Below are 23,272 nucleotides of genomic sequence, written 5' to 3'. Positions count from 1 at the left end.
TCACACTGGTCCCTGTTTTCACCAGACATTGGTAGGGCAGGAAAAACAGGGCTGCCAGAGTGTACTGAGAAGGAGGAGACAGAACTGAGTACCGTACACATACTCATGAAGTTGAAGTTCAGCACAGTTTCCTCCAGTGACTTCACATATACATGGAATGGGACTCCACAGCTGAGGAAGTCAATGGGGAAAGGGGAGACTCCATTTACCCAGGCACAAACCCTGTACGATCTCTCAGAAGAGGTGAATGGAAGTACACCAAGGCAACTGGCTATGCTCAGCCAGGTCCCATGGAAACTGAAGACATTATGATCCAATATGGAAGAACTTGTCCCCAGACCATTGGACTTGAAGAGCAAGTTTATTCTATCTAGAAACCTCCTGTCAAACTGGTGAATCTTTGGTATTGTTCTAAGAGATGCTCTAGAGTTTTTCTAGCAAAGCTCGATTCCCAGCATTCATCCAAGCTGAATAATTTCCTACCAAGCTATGGCTTGCTGTCCTGTATATGTTACTTTACATTGCCTTACTCTATGTCTCATGCACCTGACTTGATGTAACAATGCAGCAATGCAAAATCAAGAGGAAATAAGAGAGTAAAAAAGTGTTCATGTATTTCTATGGAGGCAGTGTTGCCTAGTGGATCAAGCACAGGATGTGAGTCAGGAAATGTGGGTTCTATTCCCAGCTCTATCACCAACCTACTGGGTGACGTGACCTGGGGCAAGTTGTGTCACTGCTCTATGCTCAGTTTCCCCATCTTTAAAATGGGTTAATGATCCTCACCAGCTTTGAAACTGACAGATGAAAGCACTATGTCAGAGCTAAGTGTTGTTATTTTTATTAATCCTGTATTAACTCCTAGACACTGATGCACTGTTTTAGTGGCTCTCACATTTTAACCTCTGGCCCACATTCTGAGTTAATTACATTAGTCAGCTGATATCCTTAGAGACAGGGTTTGATACTCTTACTTGTGATGGGATAATACGTTCTTCTGTCACTACTCCCATTGGACTCAATAGGACTACACACAGAGTAAGATACTAATCAGTGTGTGCAAAGGTATCAGAATCTGGTCATTATTTATCAATGTATCTTTCCACCTTTTATTTTACACTTTTATTTGCAACGTCTCATAATGATCACCCAACTACAGGAAGACGTTTTCCAGACACCAAGTGGTTTGGGGCTACCAAGAAAGGCATCTCAAGCAATGAATAGCTCTAGCTGATTTCCTTGGAAACCTGTGAGTCCTTTTTCATTCCATAAGAAAGAAAGCTAAAAATCATCACCTTTGACAGGCAAATGTACTGTTTTGCTTGAGGCAAAGGGGAGAAAAAACTGCATTGGACACATTCTTTTATGAGACAAAACATTTAGAGAGGAAAAGGTGAGTTTGATTGATGATGAGAGGCAGCCTACAAAACTGTCTGATTCGGTTCAATATTTTGAGTAAATAGATCAGGTTTATGGTAAACAGCTCAGGAAATGTCTATGCATTGGGATTTTCCCTATATGCAGAATCCTAAAAGCAACTTTTCTTTCTTTCTTTCTAAAACCCCAATGATTTCAGTTGTATCTGGACTCCAGAGTACAGTACATTGTGCTTTAGAAGCAGTATGACCTAAAAGAAGGAGCAATGAACAGGGACTTAGAAGATCTGGATTGTATTCATGGCTCTGCTACTAATCTGCTGGGTGACCTTGGGCAAGTCACTTCATCGCTCTGTGCCTCAGTTTCCCCATCTGTAAAATGGAGACTTATGATATAGCCCTCCTTTGTAATAAGTAGTCAAGTAGATGGACCCCATTCCCCTCCTTGTTTCAATGCACTGCAATATGCAAATATAACTTTGGATATCAACCATCATGATGAACTTTCACTTTAAGACCAAATTCTGACAGGCATCCACTAGAAAGACTACAGGGTGTTGCACGACTGTGAGGTCCACTGTCCATCCTTAGTGCTACTCTCCCCAGAACCCATGCAAAGACTATTATTCAAGCCTTCTGTGAAGAAAGCCAAGGAGAGGCATTCCAGGATGGAGGATAGGCCAGGATCACAGCCTGCTAGTTTATACACATGTGCCAGATAACCCGGCAGCCACTTTACAGTCCTGAAAGCAGATTATTCCTGACCTTGAGGAGAATAATATGTAGAGAGGTGCTTGTGTGGCTGCTTAGAAGTTGAATATGAGCCCATATTAACATAACTTTTGTAACCTATACTGTGTATGAGTCCATTTAGAAACTGCTTACAATAGTTTCCCCGACCCTAGCCAGAATTTGGACCTCAGTGATTTTTGTACTGTGATTTCACTTTAAGAAGGTACCAATCAGGGTGAAATTCACTATTGTGAAGAGGGCCAGCACAAGGCCTAGGTACTAGTTAAATCATTCTTAACCCCTAAAGATAGGGGGACATAAGTGTTGCAAAGGCCTCATCCAGCCAGAGGTAAGCATCACCGCTGGTAAGGAAGGAGAGGGGATAAATAATATTCACACCAGGGTTTATGAATGGGGATGCAATGTTACCATTCCCACAACAAGAAGAGCCTTTCCTGAGGAAGATGGCAACACAGCATCCTCACGGAAAAATCGAGAATTGGCATGGGTTTGCTCCCAAGTAGAAATTCACTCTTTTTTGTAGACAAATTGCCCTGGTTTTTCCCTCCAAAGGGAATCCAGAAATGACCCTTTTCTAACAATGAAGCAAAACTGCCTTCTGTTGTTTTGTTTTGTTTTAAATATTGAGGTGGAGATGAGAAATGTTCTGCTTTTTTCATGAGCCTGCAGGAATGCGATTTTTTGCCAGTCTCGATGGCTATAAGAATGTTTTTTGCCCAGAGACAGTCAAAACACTGGTGACATGACCAAGTCGATTGTAACCACCATGGAGTCCTCAGGATTATCCATGGAAGAAAAATAAATACAATAAAATAAATAAACTGTAACCTACTCTAATAATACATTTCCCAGACTACACAAAATGTTCATCCACAGAAATATTTAGAATGTTTCTTCTTGTAAAAAGCCTTCCCTGCTCGGCTTATGCTCCCAAGGGAATGTAATTTGCGTCCCCACTTTATCAAGTGAAACTCCTTTGCTGGCCATTGCATTAGTGCATGGAGAGAGGCAGAACCAATTCTATCATCAATCCCTCTCTGCCTCCTCTCCCACCCACCTGCTCAAAGAGGCTTCACTCCAGTGGAAAGACAGGAAATGCCAATGCAGCAGGGCAAGTGGGTGTGGACCATTGTGGGCTAGCTCCCCCCCACAGCCACATTAGGCTGGGCCCTAAAGAGAAGGGTCAAATACCATAGGAAGATGGAGTGTGGTCTAAACCTCAGACCAAGGGAATAGAAGTCAGAACTCCTGAGATGAAATCCTGACTCCATGGACGTCAATGGCAAAACTCCCAATGCCTTTGACGGAGCCAGGATTTCACTCTTGGCGGGTCTGTCTGCTATTGAACTGCTGCTTGACCCTTGGGCGACTCACTTTACTGCACTGCACCTCAGTTTACCGGCTGTAAAGTGTCAATAATTTTGCTCACCTACACTACCTCCCAGCAGCTTTGGGAAGCTTAATTGATGGATGTTTGTAAAATGATTAGGAATCCCTGGATGAAAAGTACAAAGTACTCTTAATAACCTGGGCCAGATTATCCGCTGGTGTCAAATGGCATAACTCAATTTAAAACCACTGAGCTACACCAGTCTACACCAGCTGAGGGTCTGAGTTTGTCATTATTTTCTGCATTGGTGAGTATTCAGGAAATCTGAGCTAGGGATAAGACAAACATGAAATAACCAGTGCAGCGGCATCTAGCTATTCAGGGGAAGACAAAGCACAAAGTACTTTGTTTTTATTACTGTGCAAAACCTGTCAAGTGCTGACATTTTAACCTTCAGAAACTCCAGGAGGTGGTGACAGCTTTCAGCAACTCATGCAGCTCCAAGATAAATGCTCTGTAAATGTAGGGATGGAGTCTTGAAAAATGAACGGCTCCAGTGGGTAGGTTGCAACCATCTCAGTGGTGTACAGGAGATGACAGTCCCTGTTGGTCTTGATCCTAAACCAGTGAGTCAACGGGAACTTTGCCATTGATTCCTAAGGGCACAGTATAAATTTCCTAATGCGTGTGGCATGTGTAGCGTGGATTAGACGCCTCAGGACTGATTCTCTGCTCCGCTACACCAGTTTTATACCTGTGTGCGTCTCAGCTGATGACAGTGGAGATGCATTGGTGTAAAACTGGTGTAACAGAGTGGAGATACGGGCTCAAACGCATCAACTTCTGAGAAATGATCAGGCCAAGAATTTCAGCAAGATTCAAAAAAGGATCAGACATTTATATGGATCATAAAAATATCCAGGTTTTTAACAGTTAATGGCAACATACATTTTCGGAGAGAGATAAAACCTCATGTCTCTGTGTTTAAGCTAATCTCTGACCATTAGAGACCAGGATGAGATCCATGTGGGAGACAGATTACCTCGCTTCTGCTACTGCAGGGGTTCTTACTCCTTCCTTGGAAGCAGCTGCTACTGGTCACTGCCAGAGACAGGATACAGGACTGGATGGACCTCAGGTCTGATCCACTCTGGTGATTACAATGTTACTAATAGCAACAAGGCTTTCTGATGAAAATCATCTTCTTTCCCCAGCCTTTCCATTTTAAACTTCTATTTGTTGAGGTTAGTAAATTGACCATAAAAATAGCACTCCAGGCTGCAGCTTGCCCAGCCTGGTTTCAACTGGAAGTGAATTTGATTTTGTTGAACCTAAAAAATAATCACCTGGGTATTTTCTATGTTCTAAAACTGCCTCAAGAGCCCACTGTCGCAGTTTCCGAGTAACTGTATCTCTATTCCCCTTCCATGTATCTTGAGAGCACCCACTTAGGGTTTCCGTCTCCTAGCCATCATCTTTCTTGGGTGGAGACCCACATCTCTCTCCCTTCTGACTGGGGGTTTTAAGGCTGCCCAGCTCTCTGTCTTACACTGTGGTATCCCCAGCAAGCCTATATGCCTAAAGGCCAGTGCTTGTGCTTTACTTTCTCTATATATGAACCTTCCCTGGGGGTGTTAACACTCTGGAGGTGTTTATGACATGAGTGATTCACGCTAATCACGCCCCACTGTTTTTAGTTCCTGAAGGAGCTATGGTAAGCTTTCTTCATGGAGTAGAACACAGTCATACATCCAGTCCCTGGTCCCCAGTGATAACATAAGCTTAATACAATATGTTACCCTGCAGATACTGCATACAGTTGCAATACCTGTCACCCCCACAAAATGGAAAGGAATGCACAATTAACCAGGCTTTTTATTATTTGCTTGTATTGCAGTAGCACTCCATTACAATTCGGGTGCCATTGTGCTAGGCATTGTACCTGCACATACTGAAGAGAATCTCTGTCCCACTGAATTTACCATCTAAACAGACAAATATTATGATCCCCCATTTTACAGATGGGGAACTGAGGCACAGGCCGATTAAACAACTTGCCCAAGGTCACACAGGAAGTCTACAGCAAAGCCAAGATTCGACCCACCACAGCTTTAGAATCCAGCCTAGTGCCTTACTCACAGGACTATTCTTCCTCTTGATACTCTGAGCAGATTAGATGGTAAGTGAAGCTTTGTTTATTTCATGCCTTTTTTCAATCTAATGCCACCTGCTATTGCTATAATTTGGTCACAGATGTTATCGTTATAAAAGTAAAGCAAAAGAAAGACGGTTGCAATTTGAGTCTATCCTTCTTAATGTCTCACTTCTTCCATGATGCTCACAAAAGGAGAATTATTAACCTGTTATTCCCCTTGGATTTCCCAATATGTCCTGTCTTGTGTTGTGTCTTTCTTTAAGCCACAAGGCTGCATTCTGATCCATGCCAGCAGACTCATGTGGCTATCTGAAGCCCCTTTTAGATGTCTTTGTAACGCTGCTATGGAGTTTACTGCCGTGCATCCGATTACAAGATGGGCCAGTAAGCTCTCCAGGGCAGAGATGGTTTTTATCTTTGTGTTGTTTATGTGCTGCACTGCCAGCATGCCCGCAGCAGGTTGGGTACTTCCTACCTGAACCTACTACACATTATAGATCCCCCAGCTGTTTGCATCACTGTAACACCGTCATGTCCATCAGCCTGTTAACATGTGTACGATATGCTCACTGGCTAGCACTCCTGGGCTACTGCATTCCAAATGAGCAGTGAACTAAAGGATGTCGGCAGGCTTGAGAAGTGAAGATGGTGGCTGTCTGAAAGAGCAGTGAACTATGAGTGAGGACCTGAGAAGACTGATTATTGACACCTTTAGGAGGCCAATAAACTCTGTTAGTTTGTCTCGAGATCATAAACCTCTATAAAGATCACTTAAGGTGACTGAAGCACCCATTCCGCAAGGTGCTTAAGCACGGGCCTAATGTTAAGCATACGAGTGGTTCCGTTGAAGTCAAGGGCTTAAAGGCTTAAAGATAGGTATGTGCTTAATTATCTTGCTGAATTAGGGCCTAACATTTGAGTTAGATTAAGCCTTCCTTCCTCTTTTTTAAAAGTATGCTACACAATATAGTCTGAGTCACTGGGCTACCACTACATTTCTTCCTGATGAACAAAGATAGACCTAGCAATGTTTGCATCCTAGGCATGCTTGGGCAAAAGCAGTTCTTTTTCATGAACAGAGGGTTGCTGCTTTTTTAGGCCGAGCTCTGCACCCAGTGACAGAGCAGCATATTAAGCTGCTGCTGCTATGTATATTATTATCATTTATTTGTATTATTGTAGCACCTACGAGCCCTGGTCATGGACCAAGACCCCATTGTGCTAGGCACTGTACAAACACAGAATAAAGGACTTACAGGCAGCAATGGAGGGTGCCAATGAGATTCATCTGCCTGCAACAATAATAGGGGAGTGTATGTGAAAGGAGTGGCGGAGGGGGTAACGTGGGCAAGGAGGAGGGGCAGAGATAGAGTCATGGGGGCCTTGGAGACATAGGCACCAACTCCGAGGGTGCTCCGGGGCTGGAGCACCCATGGGGAAAAATTAGTGGGTGCCCTGCACCCACCGGCAGCCAAGCACCCCAGCCCCCGCACCCCGCCTCACCTCCACCACCTCCCAGCGTGCCGCGTCTCCGCTCCTCCCTCCCTCCCAGAGCTTGCCACAACCCAACAGCTGTAGCAAGCTCAGGGAGGGAGCGGGGAGGAGCGGGAACGTGGCATGCTCAGGGGAGGAGGTGGGGCTGGGGGGGGATTTGGGGAAGAAGTCGAATAGAGGCAGGGAGGGGACGGAGTTGGGGCAGGGACTTTGGGGAAGGGGTTGGAATGCGGGCAGGAGGGGGCGGGGCAGGGGTGGAGTTGAGGCAGGACCAGGGGCAGGAGGGGGTTGAGTACCCACCGGCGCCAGAAGAAGTTGGCGCCTATGGTTGGAGACACCTCCAGTCTCTGCACTCAGGGTAGCTTTGTCCTTTTAATCTCCAGTTATGTGATAACCGGCCTCCCCACCTGACTCCAGAAGTTCATGCCCCACCCCTAATAGAACCCTCTTTATTTCCCCAAAGCCCTGACTGGAAATAGCCTCACCTGACCCCACTGCACATCCCCAGGCCCTTCTCCTTCCAGAGTCAAGATATGTGGAGGTTCAGCTGATAAACACAGGGCTTGTTATATTCAGCAACTGCCCCTCCCCCATTCTCCTCCCCTCTGCGTCCCTGCTTTCCCTTCCCCATCTCCACTCCCCTACGCTCTGGGTTCCTGCTTCCCTCCACAACACCACTGCCCCATGACCCCTGGTGTCAGCTTCTCCCCCCCCCCCCCCCCCAGGTCCCTGCTTCCTCCATATGCACAATATTCAGCCCTCTTAGACTATGCACACACTACAATTTAAGTTGGTATAAGTTATGTCGCTCAGGGATGTGAATGAGCCATCCCCCTGAGCAACGTAAGTTACACCAACCTGAGCATTAGCGTGGACAGCTCCATATCAGTGGGAGAGCTTCTCCCACTAACATAGCTACTGCCGCTCGTTGAGGGTGGATTAATTATACTGACGAGAGAGCTCTCTCCCATTGGCTTAGAGCGTCTGCACTAGCAGAGCTATAGGGCAGAGCTGCATGGGTGCAGCGGCACCACTGTAAGCTCTGTAGTGTAGCCATGGCCTTAGTCCCTCCTTTGCTCCCCATCCTCAACTCCACTTCCTCCCCTCTTGGACCCTGCTTTCCTCATCACCGCCATTTACTCCCTGCCCACCTCTCCAGGTTCATGTCCCCTCCCCCGGGTGTAAAAATCTGCAAGGAACTTGGAGGGAGGAGCATAGATTGCAGGAGGGAAGGGTTTGGAGGAGGCACCACAAAGTCAGTCTGTGTGCACATGACTAGGATGCTAGCTGTAGGGGCAGCTCCTCCATAAAGAGTGCTTTTTATAAAGAGCCAGATTCATTTTACGAGGATGGAGTCCTTTCACGTTATTACCCAGAAAACAGTTCATGAAATGTTCTGAGTCCCTGCTTCCCTAGTCACTGTTGCCCCATATTTCTAGTTCCTGCTGCTTCACCCCTTTCCCTATTCTTCTTTCCTTCCTCTTCCAAGTCCCCACTTTCTCTCCTCCACACCCTGTTCCCCCAAGTCCCCACTTTCCCCCTTAAAAACCTCTCTCTAAGGTGCTCTCATTTCTGTTTGATTCCAGGCTACAGGCAATCTCCCCACACAGCAAGTTAAGCTGTTTCCCCTCATAAGTGTAGGCAGCCATGTAAGGGGTCCCAGAAAATTTCCTCTGCCTGCAGCACTAGGCTGACTGTGGACCTGATTTTCCTGTGAATCAAGTTTTTCCTAGTGTCTTAATTTTCACCAAAATCAGTAGGATTCTTCCCACTGATGCCCAGAATATTCCTGTGAATTTTGGAATTGATCAGATGTGGCATTCAAAAGTTATTGCATTACTCACAGATAAAGTAAAAAAATTGCATGAAATTGAGTGTACCAGACAAACGGAGAATTTCCATGAAGTTGAGCATAGAGTCTCACTTCCTTCAGCCAATGAGTCTTCTGGAATTTGAAACGGGTCACCTTTCATCAAATCAAGGGCTCACAAGATCACAGTTCACAGTAGTATAGTTGCAGATCCACTTCAGAATTTCCATTCGGAGTGTCTAAGCCTGCATTCTTTGAGCACACAAAACTCCATTGCCATCACTGGATGTTTAGGGTGCACCAGGAATGCAGGCCTGCAGGATAAAGATGGAAGGAAGCTAACGGGATTTTTGCCACCAACACCCTAAATGATGCCCCATTTCAACCTATTAAACACATGCTTAAGACCCAGTCACTTCAAGGAAAGTAAATGCTTAAGCACTGTCCTGAAGACAGATGGTTCCCTGAATCAGAATCTAAGTGCTTTGATGGAATATTTACAGCGAGAGCGAATAATTGAATACTTAGTCTGCTCTGTTCATGTGCTCATCTGTTCATCCAGTAATCTGACATTTTGCATATGCCTGATACAAAATCCATGTCATATTTGACCACATTTGCAGAATGGCTGCTATTAATGAACCAGCAGTTTTGCAAAATCTTTCAAGCGATGTTTTTCCCTAGCCCAGCACATTTTTTCCAGTATATTTAAAGCTTTATTTCTGAAGATCTAAAGTGCAACATTTTGCAGATTATCTCTGAGCCACTGCAGATTTGTTGTATTTTTTTTCCCAGAGACTGGTAAAATCACACTGGCTCCAGAGGTTCAACCTTCTGCCCCTGCAATAGAGGTCATCAGTAGCATGGAGTCAGCTTTAGATATCTCCCAATCAGAAACAAATAAAAGTTAGCCCACTGGGATTTCAGCTAGGCCATTACTGCCCTTCCAATGAACAGTTAAGCTTTGTAGTGTGCCTGCTTGAGAAACAGCTGTTTGTCTAACCTCTGAACTGCTCAATACATTAATCTGAGGCATAATTTAGCTCTGTCTGAGCTTCTGAACATGGCACCAATAACTGGCTAGCATAGATTTACCAGCCTTAAAAATAATCAGTTTGCTTAAAAAAAAGTTCTCCTCTTCTCTTAGTTTAATGAGACAGGATAATATTTGGCAAGAATATGCCCAGCACACAGCATAGTTCATACTGTTCTGAAAATGCTCCCTGCTTCACACTGCAGCTTGTTCTTGATGCTCATCAGACAGCCATAAGCAGTTGCTGTTATTTTTTGGTCCAACACTTGAGAAGTGAAGTTGGTCTTTCAAGGGGGAACTTTAAAACGGAGAGCATGTGTGTGAGAGATAGTGTTTCATTGGAACTACGTTTCAGAACAAATGGAGGGCCATTTTGGGGAAACTTGCGTTAGATTTACTGTGTGTTGACACGAATGAAGGGCTGGTTAGAGAAAAGAGTTCTACTAGAAGGTACTTTTATGGATAATCCTATAGTTCTCTGTCACATGGCATGCTGGACCTTTAAAGGTCCGGTCCAGATTTATCTTTACCCTAGTCTTGGTTTCCACACAGGACAGAGGGATTCTGGGACATGTAGTCCCGGAAGACCAAGATGCTGGAGACTGGCAAGGAATTGCTGGGGAGAGAGCCGCTGTATTTAAACTCCTTTTCCTCAGTATACAGTGAGATCGGAAGGAAATGGGTTGTTGGTGTTTCCTGTTTCTGTGTAGCAACAAATTGTGGGTATATTCAGTGAAAAAGGGTTTAAGAAAAAAGCTGAGTAGCTGTTGGAGGGACCATGTAGAGAGCTGTACTTGGACTCCAACTTAAAGGGCCAGCAAACTGTGACAACCTCTCTATGGTACCATACAAACAAAGAACAAGGTTCAGTGTGGTTCCGTTGTGCATTGCCAACCTGTTCCTTGTCCAGCAAAGAACAAAGATCCTGTCACAGGGATGGGAATGGCTGAATCATTCCTAACAGAGATGAGTCCAAGCCACAATGTTCAGAGCTGAATCCAGATGTCCCAAAGCTCAGAGTTACTCAGATCTGAGGTTTTGCTTTGGACTTATCCCTGTAAGAGCCTGAATGAAAGCCCATTGAAGTCAATGAGAGTCTTTACATTGACTTCAATGGGATTAACATCAGGTCCTATTGGAGGAAAAACTTAGAAGAAAAAAATACTTTGATATTAGAAACTGAGAATAAGTCCTGTTTTTACAAGATAGCAAATGAAATGTTTTGTCTGATTAGATGCTAAACAATGTAAGACTGAATCTGAGGGGAGACTTTCCTCTCAAGCACAAATGTTTAATTCTAACCCCTTTTTATGAGCGCAGTGAGTCATGTTCTCCTGGTCTTCCAGAGAGGGATAGAGAAATACAGGGGTAATTACTCTTGGAATTGTAGAATATCATGGAAGGGACCTCAGGAGGTCATCTTGTCTAATCCCCTGCTCAAAGCAGGACCACTCCCCAATTTTTGCCCCAGATCCCTCAATGGCCCCCTCAAGGATTGAGCTCACAATCCTGGGTTTAGCAGGCCAATGATCAAACCACTGAGCTATCCCTCTCCCCAAACTCTTCTTAGAACATGCTCCTGAGAACAGCTGCTATCTATCTCTGTATCTAGGTAATTACAGGTCCCTTTTCACAGTAGTATTGGAGCATGGATTTTTATCCTCCCAGCCCCCTGCAATATAGGGGCTTCCGGGTAAAGTGACCACATTGGGGTAAATTGATTCCCTTCCATCCAGTAACTCAGTCTGAGCAACAGTTTACAAATGTGCATAAATGCTGTGAGTAAGAGCCATTCCTTCCAGATACACACTGTTGCCAACTCTCACAATTTATAGTGACTCTCCCTACATTTGGAATGATTTCCTAAAACCCCAGCTCCTGGAATCAGGTGATTGCATCAGACTTTTTTAAAAAGTAAGTTTCCAGCCAGGAAGAGAAATGCTTGAAAATGTGACATGCATGCACACTAGGCGTGCAAAACCAGAAAACAAATAGAATGAAACCCCGCTCCCCAATTTTTTGTTTTAAATCTCATGATATTTTCAGACATGACTTATGATTTTTGAAAGCTTGGGGTTAGCAGTCCTAGGAATAGCTAATAGTAATAATTCATAATGTGCTTGGTGCTGTGTGAGTGAACACAGTCATAATGAACACAATCCCTGCCTCAAACAGTTTACAAGCTATAAGACAGAAGTGGAGAAGACAAGAGGCACAGAGAGAAGTGCAGAAGAGGGATGTGGCATTCTGTGCCTCAAAACAGCACCCTGGAACCCCCATATTCACCACTGTCATATAATTATGACGTTTTGTACAAAGTATGCCTTGTGAGGTATCATTTTTAAAGTCTTGATGTGCTGAACATTAATATCTTGTTGGATTGTATGGACTATCATTGAATGGGAAGTTATGAAGTTTTGCTATGTGTGTGTTACGGAAACATATTGTGAGAACACCCACAACCAGCCTTTCAGGTACAACAATGGAGGAGCCAGACATGCTGATTGCCCATTCAATGGAATCCAAACTCCCAAGGACTATCTTAGAAACTGTATACAATGGAGACTTCTCAGAGATAGCACAGAGGCGGTGTAGACTGCTTGACCCAAGTCAAGGGTTTTTCCAGGAAGCTGGAAGAAACTATAAAAGAGGGGAAGTGACATCATCACTTGACCTCACTCCCCCCACAACTCAATGTCTGGAAACACATTTGGAGGACAAAGACTGGTAGGGAGAAGGTGGTCCCAGGTGGGAGGAGAATTCCAGCCTGTGTATTGAAGATATGTAACCTGCTTGTACTATCTATCAGGGTGAGACACTGCTTGATTCAAATCCTGTTTAGTTAATAGAACTTAGATGGTGCAAAAACAATGAGGAGTCCTTGTGGCATCTTAGAGACTAACAAATTTATTTGGGTGTAAGCTTTTGTGGGCTAGAACCCATTTCATCAGATGCATGGACTGGAAAATACAGGAGCAGGTATAAATACATGAAAAGATGTGAATTGCCTTACCAAGTGTGAGGTCAGTCTAATGAGACAATTCAATTGAAATCAGGTTATCAAGAGAGGGAAAATAACTTTTGAAGTGGTAATAAGAGTGGCCCATTTCTGGCAGTTGACAAGAAGGTGTGAGTAACAGTAGGGGGAAATTAGTATTGGGGAAATTAGGTTTAGATTTTGTAATGACCCAACCACTCCCAGTCTTTATTCAGGCCTAATCTGATGGTGTCCAGTTTGCTAATTAATTCCAGTTCTGCAGTTTCACATTGGAGTTTGTTTTTGAAGATTTTTTGTTGAAGAATTGCCACTTTTAGGTTTGTTATTGAGTGACCAGGGGGACTGAAGTGTTCTCCTACTTTTTTTTGAATATTATGATTCCTGATGTCAGATTTGTGTCCATTTATTCTTTTGCATATTGGTAACCATCTCTGTCCTTTATGCCTACTGCTTATAATCCCTTAAAATCTATCTTTCTGTAGTTAATAAATCTGTTTTATATTTTACCTAAAACAGTGTATTTTGCTTGAAATGCTTGGGAAACCTCAGCTCAGAACAAAAACTGGTGCATGACTTCTCCACAATGAGGGAAGGGCGGACTGGATTATAAATATTTACTGGTCAGGCTTCTGACCAGGGCAGGATGGTACAGTTCTGGGGTGCAAGGCTAGGGAGCTGGGGGGAATTGGCTGGAGCCTCTCTATTGTCAGTTCATGAGTGACAGGGAGAAGCATCCATGTAACTCATGCCTGTGGATGTCTGTGTAAGTACAGTATCTGACAGAGGTTTGTGTCTTAGCAACAGCATTACACTATGAGAGGAAGCCCAAGTTGGTTGGACAGAGGGCTCAGTGGTCCCACCATTCAGGCTGCACCCTGGGAAAACTCTGCCACCAGGAAATAAGCCAAAATTGCTTTTTGTTTATCTAATGACGAGTTTCTGAGGAGAAACATGAAAGAAGGAAGTCTTTAAGAGGGATTTGAATGAGGAGAGGATGTTGGTTTGGTAAATTGGGATTGGACAAGGTAAGGGTTTGTGACAGACCCAAACCAGTGGGGTACAGGAGTCTGGTAGAAGGCAGATATACTGACCACTGGATGAATAGTTTTCTGTTCCCTGAGTGACCAGAGCAGGGGCTGCCCTAGAGCAATCAGGAACCTGCTAGAACCAATTAAGACAGGCAAGCTAATTAAGACACCTAGAGTCAATTAAGAATTTACTAGAATCAGTTATGGCAGGCAGACTAATCAGGACACCGGATTTAAAAAGGACCTCCCATCAGATAGTGGAGGGTGTGCAAGGAGCAGGAAGTGAGAAGGTGTGCTGCTGGAGAACTGAGGAGTACAAGCGTGATCAGGCTTCAGGAGGAAGATCCTGTGGTGAGGATAAAGAAGGTGCTGGGGGGAGGCCATGGGGAAGGAGCCCAGGGAGTTGTAGCTGTCATGCAGCTGATTCAGTAGACGTAGACAGCTGCTATCCACAGGGTCCTGGGCTGGAACCCGGTGTAGAGGGCGGGCCCGGGTTCCCCCTATCCTCCCAACGCCTGATCAGAGACAGGAAGAGATGACTTGGTCTGTGAGCAACACCAGAAGGGAAGGTCTAATTTGGAAAGGGATCTGGTCTGTCCCCGACCCACTAGGTGGGACAACAGAGACTGCGGAGATTGTTCTCCATTTCCCCCATGCTAGCCAGTGATGAGGTTAGCTGAGTGAACAGCAGGCTTGAGCCTCTAGCAGAAGGGGCCAAACTGAGGGCTGCCATGAACCTCTGAGGTGAGCAAAATCCGCCAGAAAAAGCATAGGAACCACCAAGGCAGAGGAGGAACTTTGTCACAGGTTATATATAAAGGGTGGTGCCAAAAGAGGCACAGAGATGGAAGCAAGGGAGGAAGGTGAATTGGGCATCTCCCGATAGTGCTGCCATTGCTTTTGCCCAGTGCCCAGGTTAAGGCACTGGACTGGGACTCAGGACATCAGGGTTTAGTGCCCAGCTTTGCTATAATCTTCCCGTGTGCTCCCTACACATGTTCTTTAGTCACTCTGGGCATGATGGAAAGCCTGTTGAGCTCAGTAAGGAGTCTCGATGACATCAGTTGGCTTTGGATCAGCCCCTCAGTGACTCTATTCCCTATCTGAAAAATGGAGCTAATAGTACTTCCCTATCACACAGGGCTGTTGTGAGAGCAAATGCATTAATGAGTGTCTGTTGCTCAATTGCTGTGGTGATTGGGGGGTGGTAGATAAATACCTAGGGAGGGAAGACATGCCACTGTTAAATTGCTAAGGACATCTTGTCGTGCTGTTCAATGTCTGAAGCATCAGAGATGGCAGAAGAAGATGCACAGGTAGGCTGGCATCAGCATTGCTACAGTAACTACCCCATCCAGCTTTACAGAACTGTTTAGCCAAAGTGCATCACATTCCCCACTGCCCTCATTTTGCTTAATCTGCATTCTTGCAGTTCTGTAATCCTCCTGGGAAACTTCCTATAAATAGTGTCTTGGCAATTAAACCCTCTTTCCCTGCAAACTAAGCTTTAATTGCTATTGGCAGGTAGCTTGTAGTAGCATCTCTGATGAAGGAACTAGAACAGTGGTTCTCAAACTAGGGCTGCCGATTGTTCAGGGAAAGCCCCTGGCGGGTGGGCCTGGGCTGGTTTGTTTACCTGCTGCATCCACAGGTTTGGCCGATCGCGGCTCCCAATGGCCACGGTTCACCACTCCAGGCCAATGGGGGCTGCAGGAAGGGTGGCCAGCACGTCCCTCGGCCCGCGCGGCTTCCCGCAGCCCCCATTGGCCTGGAGCGGTGAATCGTGGCCAGTGGGAGCTGCGATCGGCCAAACCTGTGGATGTGACAGGTTAACAAACTGGCCCTGCCCGCCAGGGGCTTTCCCTGAACAAGCGGTGGCCCTAGTTTGAGAACCACTGAACTAGAGGACGAAACACATTTTAAATAATGAGGGTTTATCTTTCCAAAGAAAAGGAAGTTTATCTTAAATGCTAATTCTATTATCTGATTGAGAATCTAATGTTTTCCTGTACAAATTGCTACCCCAGGGAACACCCAGGAACTGAATGTTAACTGTGACAACCTGCAGCATTCACAGAAATATGTTGAATGTTGCCTGGAAAGCCGGGAAAGACGTGACACCTCACTGCATTTACAGGAGTTTGGGTTCATTATTTTTAACCTTAAAATCCCAAATTCACGGAGTTTTCTGTTAGAATAATCAAAAGGAAACGAATTAATAAATACACAAGAACTGAGCCAATGAATAGATGCAAACTTCAAGGAACTCTGCTGATTTTCGCCATTGCTTGTGGTACAAGATGAAGCATTGCACATTTCTAAATGACTCACCAAGGAAACTTTACAGTAAGTGTAATACCTGTCATGAATAGGCAAGAGGAATTGGGCTATTCAGAAGCATATCCTGGGATTATGTTTCACATATGGCATTTACCTGGAAATATAACACGATTCAAGGGCTGGATGTTGAAGCTAGACGAATTCAGACTGGAAATAAAGTATAAATGTTTAACAGTGAGGCTAATTAACCATTGGGACAATTTACCAAGGGTCATGGTGGGTTCTCCATCATGGGCAATTTTTAAATCAAGTTTAGATTTTTTTTAAAAAAAGACCATGCTTTAGGAATATTTTGGGGGAAGTTCTATGACCTGTGTTTATACAGGAGGTCAGATGAAATGATCGCAATGGTCCTTTCTGACCTTGAAATCTATAAATCTATGGATGAATGTTACTAGCATACATGTCAGCACGGGTAAAACAGAGGGAAATGGCCCTCCCCTCATCTCAAAAGGCTTGATCATGCTTCCATTTAGATCACTGTTGTTCTTGACTGCACTGTGAATGGGATCAGACCAATTGTATGCAAATAGACCCAGCCTTTCAGAATCCAAGCATAGCTTCTGAGTCTCTTACCTGTGTTTAGATTAGGTGAGGCCTCAAATCAGAGTTTTGATTTGCATTTTCCAGGGCACCGCATCAGGCAAAGTTCCTTGTTTTGGGCCACATCCCATACAGTGATGAGAGCCCCCAACTGTAATTGATATCAGTGTGAATTGAGGACACTCAGCCTGTCACATAACTAAGCAGATGATAGGTTTCTGGAAATAACAGGCACTAACTTTGGGTGACTACTGCAAAAATGTTCTGTGTATTGTTATTCAAATTACTGTTTTTTTAAAAAAATCATTTTGACTGTGCATGTCCCCTTCACATTTGCTTTCCATAAATATTCTAGTATATGAATTTCCTGGCAGGAATGCTTGTGGAAACGGCAACACTGCAGAACACTGGCTGGAGTCCCATTTGGAATGTGCAGTTCCAGAAGTTAGTCGTCACACTGAATTTAGTTGCTCTAAGAGTCACATTCATCCAGTCAGGAAACACAATCATGCTATGGGACCTACATGTCCAGTCAAAACAATATATCAAGTACTCTCAGCCACCCGCTGGAGACCAAAAATTATTAGCAGATAGTCTTTGGTAAATAATCTTGCACAAAGAACAGATTGCAGAAAATCACAATCTGTTCATGGGCAATGCTCAGGGAACCTGATGGCCAAGGCCCCAATCCTACAAAGTCTGACACACACAGGTAGCTTCACAAATGTGAGTAGTCCCATTGATCTTGAGTTGTCTACACAGTAGATGGGAGGGTGCTTCCTAGTGTGGGTAGACAGACATGTGCTAGCTCTGGTCGAGCTAGCATGGTAAAAATAGCAGCATGAGTCACGGCTGCGCAGGTGGCAGGATGGCAGCTTGGGCTAACTACCTGAGTATGTGCCCAAGTTGGGCACTACCTGAGTTGAGCAGGTTTGCACATGGGTGGCTTGCCTCTGCTACTATTTTTAATGCCCCAGCTCAAGCAGAGCAAGTGCCTGCCTGCCTACCTGCACTGAGAGGTACTCACCCAGCTGCCGAGGAGATCTATCCTTTAATGGGACCATAGGCGCTGACTTCTAATGGTGAGGGTGGGTGCTCGACGCCCGCTCTGCCTCTGGCCCCGCCCTAACTCCACCCCTGCCCCACACCCCTCCCGCCCCCATTCCTGAACCTTCCCCAAAGTCCCCGCCCCAACTCCACCCCTTCCCTTCCCCTATTAGACTCCTTCCCCAAATCCCCGCCCCAGCACCGCCTCTTCCCGGCCTCCTCCCCTGAGCGCTCCACCTTCCCGCTCCTCTCCCCTCCCTCCCAGAGCTTGCTACAGCTGTTTGGTGGCAGTAAGCGCAGGGAGGTAGGTGGAGGAGAGAGGACGCGGTGGCTCAGGGGAGGAGGCGGAGGCGAGGAGGAGGTGAGGTGGGGTGGGGTGGGGGTCGGGGAAGGGAGCTTGGCTGCCGGTGGGTGCAGAGCACCCACTAATTTTTCCCTGTGGGTGCTCCAGCCCCGGTGCACCCACAGAGTTGGCGCTTACGAATGGAACTACTCGTGGGTAAAGTGATTCACGCACACAAACATTTGCAGGATTAGAGTGTACGTGATTTGTGAATTATTCACCCACATGCTTCATGCTGAATGTCTCTGAAGGCTTGCCTTTTTTTTTTCTTTTTTTTTTTTTGGTGACATATCCCCCTAGCTGGGCTTACCATGTATCTTGCAGATTAAGACACATCAGCCAGCAGCTCCGGTTGCTGATTGAAAGAATCACACTGGGCTCCAGAATTTTTCCAGTTACTCCACACTGTCATTCTGACAGCCCCAGTTCACCTCTCCAAGAGCCCCAGCATCCTATGACACTGAAAAAAAGATTTTCAATGGAGTGTGGAATGAGGTCTGAACATGGAAAATATGGAGCAGGAAGTACCTTTCTGTCCTGGATTGACAGCTGTACTTGACTTTTCCAAGAAAAATACTTCTTAAGGTTTTGGCTGTGACCCAATGCTCTGGCCTTACAAGCGAAGGGTACGACAGGCTGTTTTGCCATTAACCTTAAAAATGATACAGTCTTGGGTTATTGGGAATAAATATTTCCAATTATTACTATGTATGATGGGGAAAATGGCTTCCCATTAACTGGTCCCATTTAGGCGCTTTTGGTTGATCAGCCACCATTAAAAAGGAATACATGAAAGGATATAGATTTCAGAGTAGCAGCCGTGTTAGTCTGTATCCGCAAAAAGAAAAAGGAGGACTTGTGGCACCTTAGAGACTAACAAATTTATTTGAGCATAAGCTTTCATGAAAGCTTTTCTCCTTTTCTTTTTATGAAAGGATATAAATGCTCATGCCTCAAGACTGTAGCTAATGGAGGTTAGGAAACTTACCCATGGGGCAGGTTATTCCATAGCTACCTACTGCAGGGTTTCTTGTGTCTTCCTCAGAAACATCTGGTTATTGGATATTGCCAGAGACAATATACCGGACTATATGGACCAAGCCTGGCAAAAACTTCTTTGTGTTTTCTAGTTTGTTCATCATATTAAAAATGAACCATTATTAATCCTTTTTGTTGCCCTCCGCTGGACGCTTTCCAATTTTTTCACCTCCTTCTTGTCATGTGGGGCTTTGAGCAGGGGGTTGGACTAGATGACCTCCTGAGGTCCCTTCCAACCCTGATAGTCTATGATTCCATGATTATATTCTAATCATGTTCATGTTCATGGTAGTTGCAAAGGGCTATCCAAGAACAGGGCCCTATTATGCTTTCTGCTCCCACCCCTTTATATATTTGTTTTTGGAGCCAGATCCTCAGCTGATGTAAATTGGTGTTACCTCACTGAAGCCAATGGACCTATGCTGCTTTACACCAGCTGCGGTTCTGGCTCCTTATCCCCACATCAGAACAGGTACATTTTTATTGCAGTCTAATTATTTATTTTAAATCTGTCCTAACTGGTCTCTCTCTTTCTCTTCCCAGAATGCCCCTTTCAGCCCTGGTGGTTGATCAAGATCATTCAGAGGTCCAGTTCTTTTAAAGCCAAAGATACCGTGTCCATAACCCAGTGAAGATTCCTTCCTAACCATTCTTGATCCCTACCTCGCTGACAGATGGGAGGACACAGCTGCTGTACCTGGCTCTTAAGTCATCACCTGGAAATAAACACTTTAAGAGCCAGAGAAGCATGGCAGCTAAGGGCACAGAAAATGGTTCTGTCGCATTGGAAGTCTACCCGGAAGTCAATGATGTTCCAAGTTGCATTAACTCCCCTTCTGTACTTTTCACCCTCTCCGCAATCTTCCCTGCAAAGGAGAATTAAGTGAAGGAATGAGGGTGGAGGAGAGGAGGAGAAGGGAGGGACAGCCAGAGAAGAGGGATTTCAAAGGAGCACCAGAGAAGAACCAGTACTCTTCATTAACACTGTGGGATAATCAACATTGCAGCCTAGGCTCGATGGGGCTTTCCCATCTTCTCCCGTCACTCACTCAGCATGGGGTTAGAAACTGCTCCCCCTTGAGGATGGACTGGGAAAGATGTGCTGAGAGCAATAGGCCTCTTCAAATCAAGAGTCAAGTAGGCCTCTTCCACAGGAGGAGATAATCAAGTCGATGGAGATGGTGGGTGACTATTATTAGGATGGAATTATTATTTGTAGAGCTGGTTGAAATTTTCCAAATGTTGATTTTTTCAATAAAAAAGGCAGGATGAATTTTGAAAAACCTTGGCGGTCTCAATAAAAATTAGGGCCCCTTTGTGCTGGTTACCGTCAATGACCACTAAAAAAGGTGCCTGTAAAAATGCATCGCCTAAATTTTCAAAAGGGATTAGCTATGCTTCAATTTTTGGGTCCCTAACTTGAGCCTCTTTAAAGGGGTCTAAGTTTCATAAGGCCAAAGGCCAGTTTTTAAATGTATTTAGGCACCCAGAGAAGTATATAAGCACCTAGTGCGGGTTTCAAAATGCCTGGACATCTAACTTCCACTGACATCAGTGAGAATTAGGAGACTAGGAGCTTTGGAAAATCCCACTAGATGTCTCTCTGCATCTTGAGGCACATAAATACCTTTAAAAATATAGCCCCAGGTGCTCAGCACTTTCTGAAAATCAGGACCATTTAAGGTGTCTCATGTTGGATTCCAAATATTTAGAGTACACAAAATCCTGAGTGATTTATTTTTCAGATGTAGGCCCCCATCTTTATATGCCTTATTGGAAATGTAGATAAAAGCAACAACTTTTATGGCAAACATGGGAGGAAAAAAACATTAATTTTCCAAACTTTAGCTTGTTTTATATGTATAACCTTTATTTCCATGGTGAGGATGCCTATTAAACTGACAAAAAGGGAATGGCAGTAGTAAAAATGAAATTGAGAGGAATAATGAGTGTTATATCATTATTTATGAGCATAAAAATGTAATAGGAAAATAAACTAAGACATTTGTTTTAGAAATACATTGCCACAAATAACATATAAATGACCATTTAATGTAATGAGGTTTTTTCCTTCTAATGAAGTGTAGTTCCTTTAAAAATAACCCATGAATAATGACAATAATGATTAATATATATTAATAATTACCCATAATGGGTAATTAAAGTTTAATAATTAGTGTGAAAGACAAAAAAATTACAAGAAAGAACCATTTGATCACATGGAAACATGCAGAATTTGAAGGATGTTGTATAATAACTTCAGCATAGGTTAAGGGTTGTCCATTTAAAGTCTGCACTCATTTATGTTCACGGTTATGGGAATGTAACAGTTGATAGAGCAGTTTGTGATAGAAAAATTGAATATGTAAATATTATTCCAAATGTGAGTCCACTGTGATGGGGTTATCTTCACAAATGCAGTTCTCATTGGCGAGATTCTACAAGCAGGTGCTTTTTGAAGTGTCTTCTGTAAAAGTGGGTTTGACTTTGGCAAGTTATGGGCCACACACTGAGCTTGATGAGGCAGATTCTCTGCTGGCATAAATCAGCATAACTCTCTTTTGCTTGAATAGAGCTATGCCTCTATGCACCAGCTGAGGAGCTGGCCTGAATTTTCTAAAGTCTGTTTGCATTACAGCTGAGTAGTCTCTCGAAGCAGGCTTCAGTCTCATATGTTGGTTTTGATATTTTTGGTGATCAGTTCCTTCTTCTTACACGGAGATGATAGCAAAAGAGAATCATGGCTGGAACAAAGTACGAGGTGAGTTGCCATACTTCGAGCTGTCGGTGAAGAGCATCCTTCTCTAGTATAAAATCTCAATGCTTTGAACTTATATGTTTGATAGTGTGGCAGCTCCTGGAGTCTCCAATCAAGGATCAGGGCCCCACTCTGGTAGGTGCTGTAGTAAAATTGAAAATCCCTGTCCAAAAGATCTTATTGTTGAAATGTAAGGAGAAACAACAGGAGAAGGAACCAAAAGCACAAGGGGGAGGACAAGGTGACAGTGCAACAATCATATAGCACGCAGCAGTCACAGAACGCCCACTGCATGCTTTTCATCCATAGAGCTCCAGAAGTTTTACAAAGGTTTTATTATTCCCACTATACAGATGGGGAAACTGAGGCACAGGAAGAGTAAAGTCAGTTGCCTAAGTCAGCATACTGAGTCTGTGGCTGAGCAGGGAGTAGAACCTAGGGTAAGATCCTGTGCTGTGTGTGGTGTATTGAAAACTGTGCTAAACCCCCCAAGTTGTCACTTTAAATTGCAATAGCTTTCCTGGCCCTGCTTGGAGGCTAGGGGCTCTGTAGGGAACTGTGAGATATGGGCCTAGCAGCAGGCAGTCTGCATACAGAAAGCCTAAAAGTAAGGAGGGGTGAGCTGCGCCTCCTGCCCCAGGGAGCAGCATGCTTCATCTCTCTGTTTTCAGGTTCTTGTGTGTGATTGTTCTGAATTCTAAGAAATAAAGTAACATTATGTTGCAACCTTCCAGCAAGAGTATTTGTTTTTATTCAACTTCTCTGTGTGTATACTGTGAACATAACTCTGTGCCTCAATACACCTGCAACTCAGGGAGGGAGTTAATGGACGTTTTACGCCACCTTTGTGCCTTCTTGATCCTAGGCTAGAGAGGCCCACAGTATAGCTTAGACTGGGCCTGTGTAAATTACAGCTGCCTGCTAGGGTCTGACCCGCAGACTACAACATTGCCTGGAACCTCTCTGAAGCACTGCATGCTCCGGTCCCACCCCTTTCTTGTCCCTCCCTTCCCAGTTCCAGCTTCAGGGTACACCAGGGTTTGTGGTGGGGGTCCTTGAGGGCCAGTCATACGGCTGTCTTCAGCAATGTGTGTGGCGAGGGAGTCCTCCTGCAGCTGGATATAAGGCTTTTACAGCCCTTTTGTGGCACTCTGGTCCTTTTACCTGACATAACAGAGCTGTAGGGCCTGTGAGGATCCCACCCTTTGTACCTCTGCTCCTGCCCT

The 23,272-nt window shown here is 44.6% G+C and overlaps 1 long non-coding RNA gene across 1 annotated transcript in view; it reads left to right on the top strand.

The window, feature by feature from the left end:
* Positions 1-22,777, top strand: part of LOC142070950 (uncharacterized) — a 99,941-nt gene extending 77,164 nt beyond the window's left edge. The window contains exons 2-3 of the long non-coding RNA XR_012666885.1: positions 5,481-5,638; positions 19,832-22,777. This is a non-coding gene — a long non-coding RNA (uncharacterized LOC142070950). The remainder of the gene's footprint in view (positions 1-5,480; positions 5,639-19,831) is intronic.
* Positions 22,778-23,272: the final 495 nt, after the last annotated feature.

This window comes from Caretta caretta, chromosome 1, assembly GCF_965140235.1.
Source record: "Caretta caretta isolate rCarCar2 chromosome 1, rCarCar1.hap1, whole genome shotgun sequence".
Classification (NCBI taxonomy): Eukaryota; Metazoa; Chordata; order Testudines; family Cheloniidae; genus Caretta; species Caretta caretta.
The sequence above is the reverse complement of the archived record's forward strand: the minus strand, read 5'-3'. Positions and strand labels throughout refer to the sequence as shown.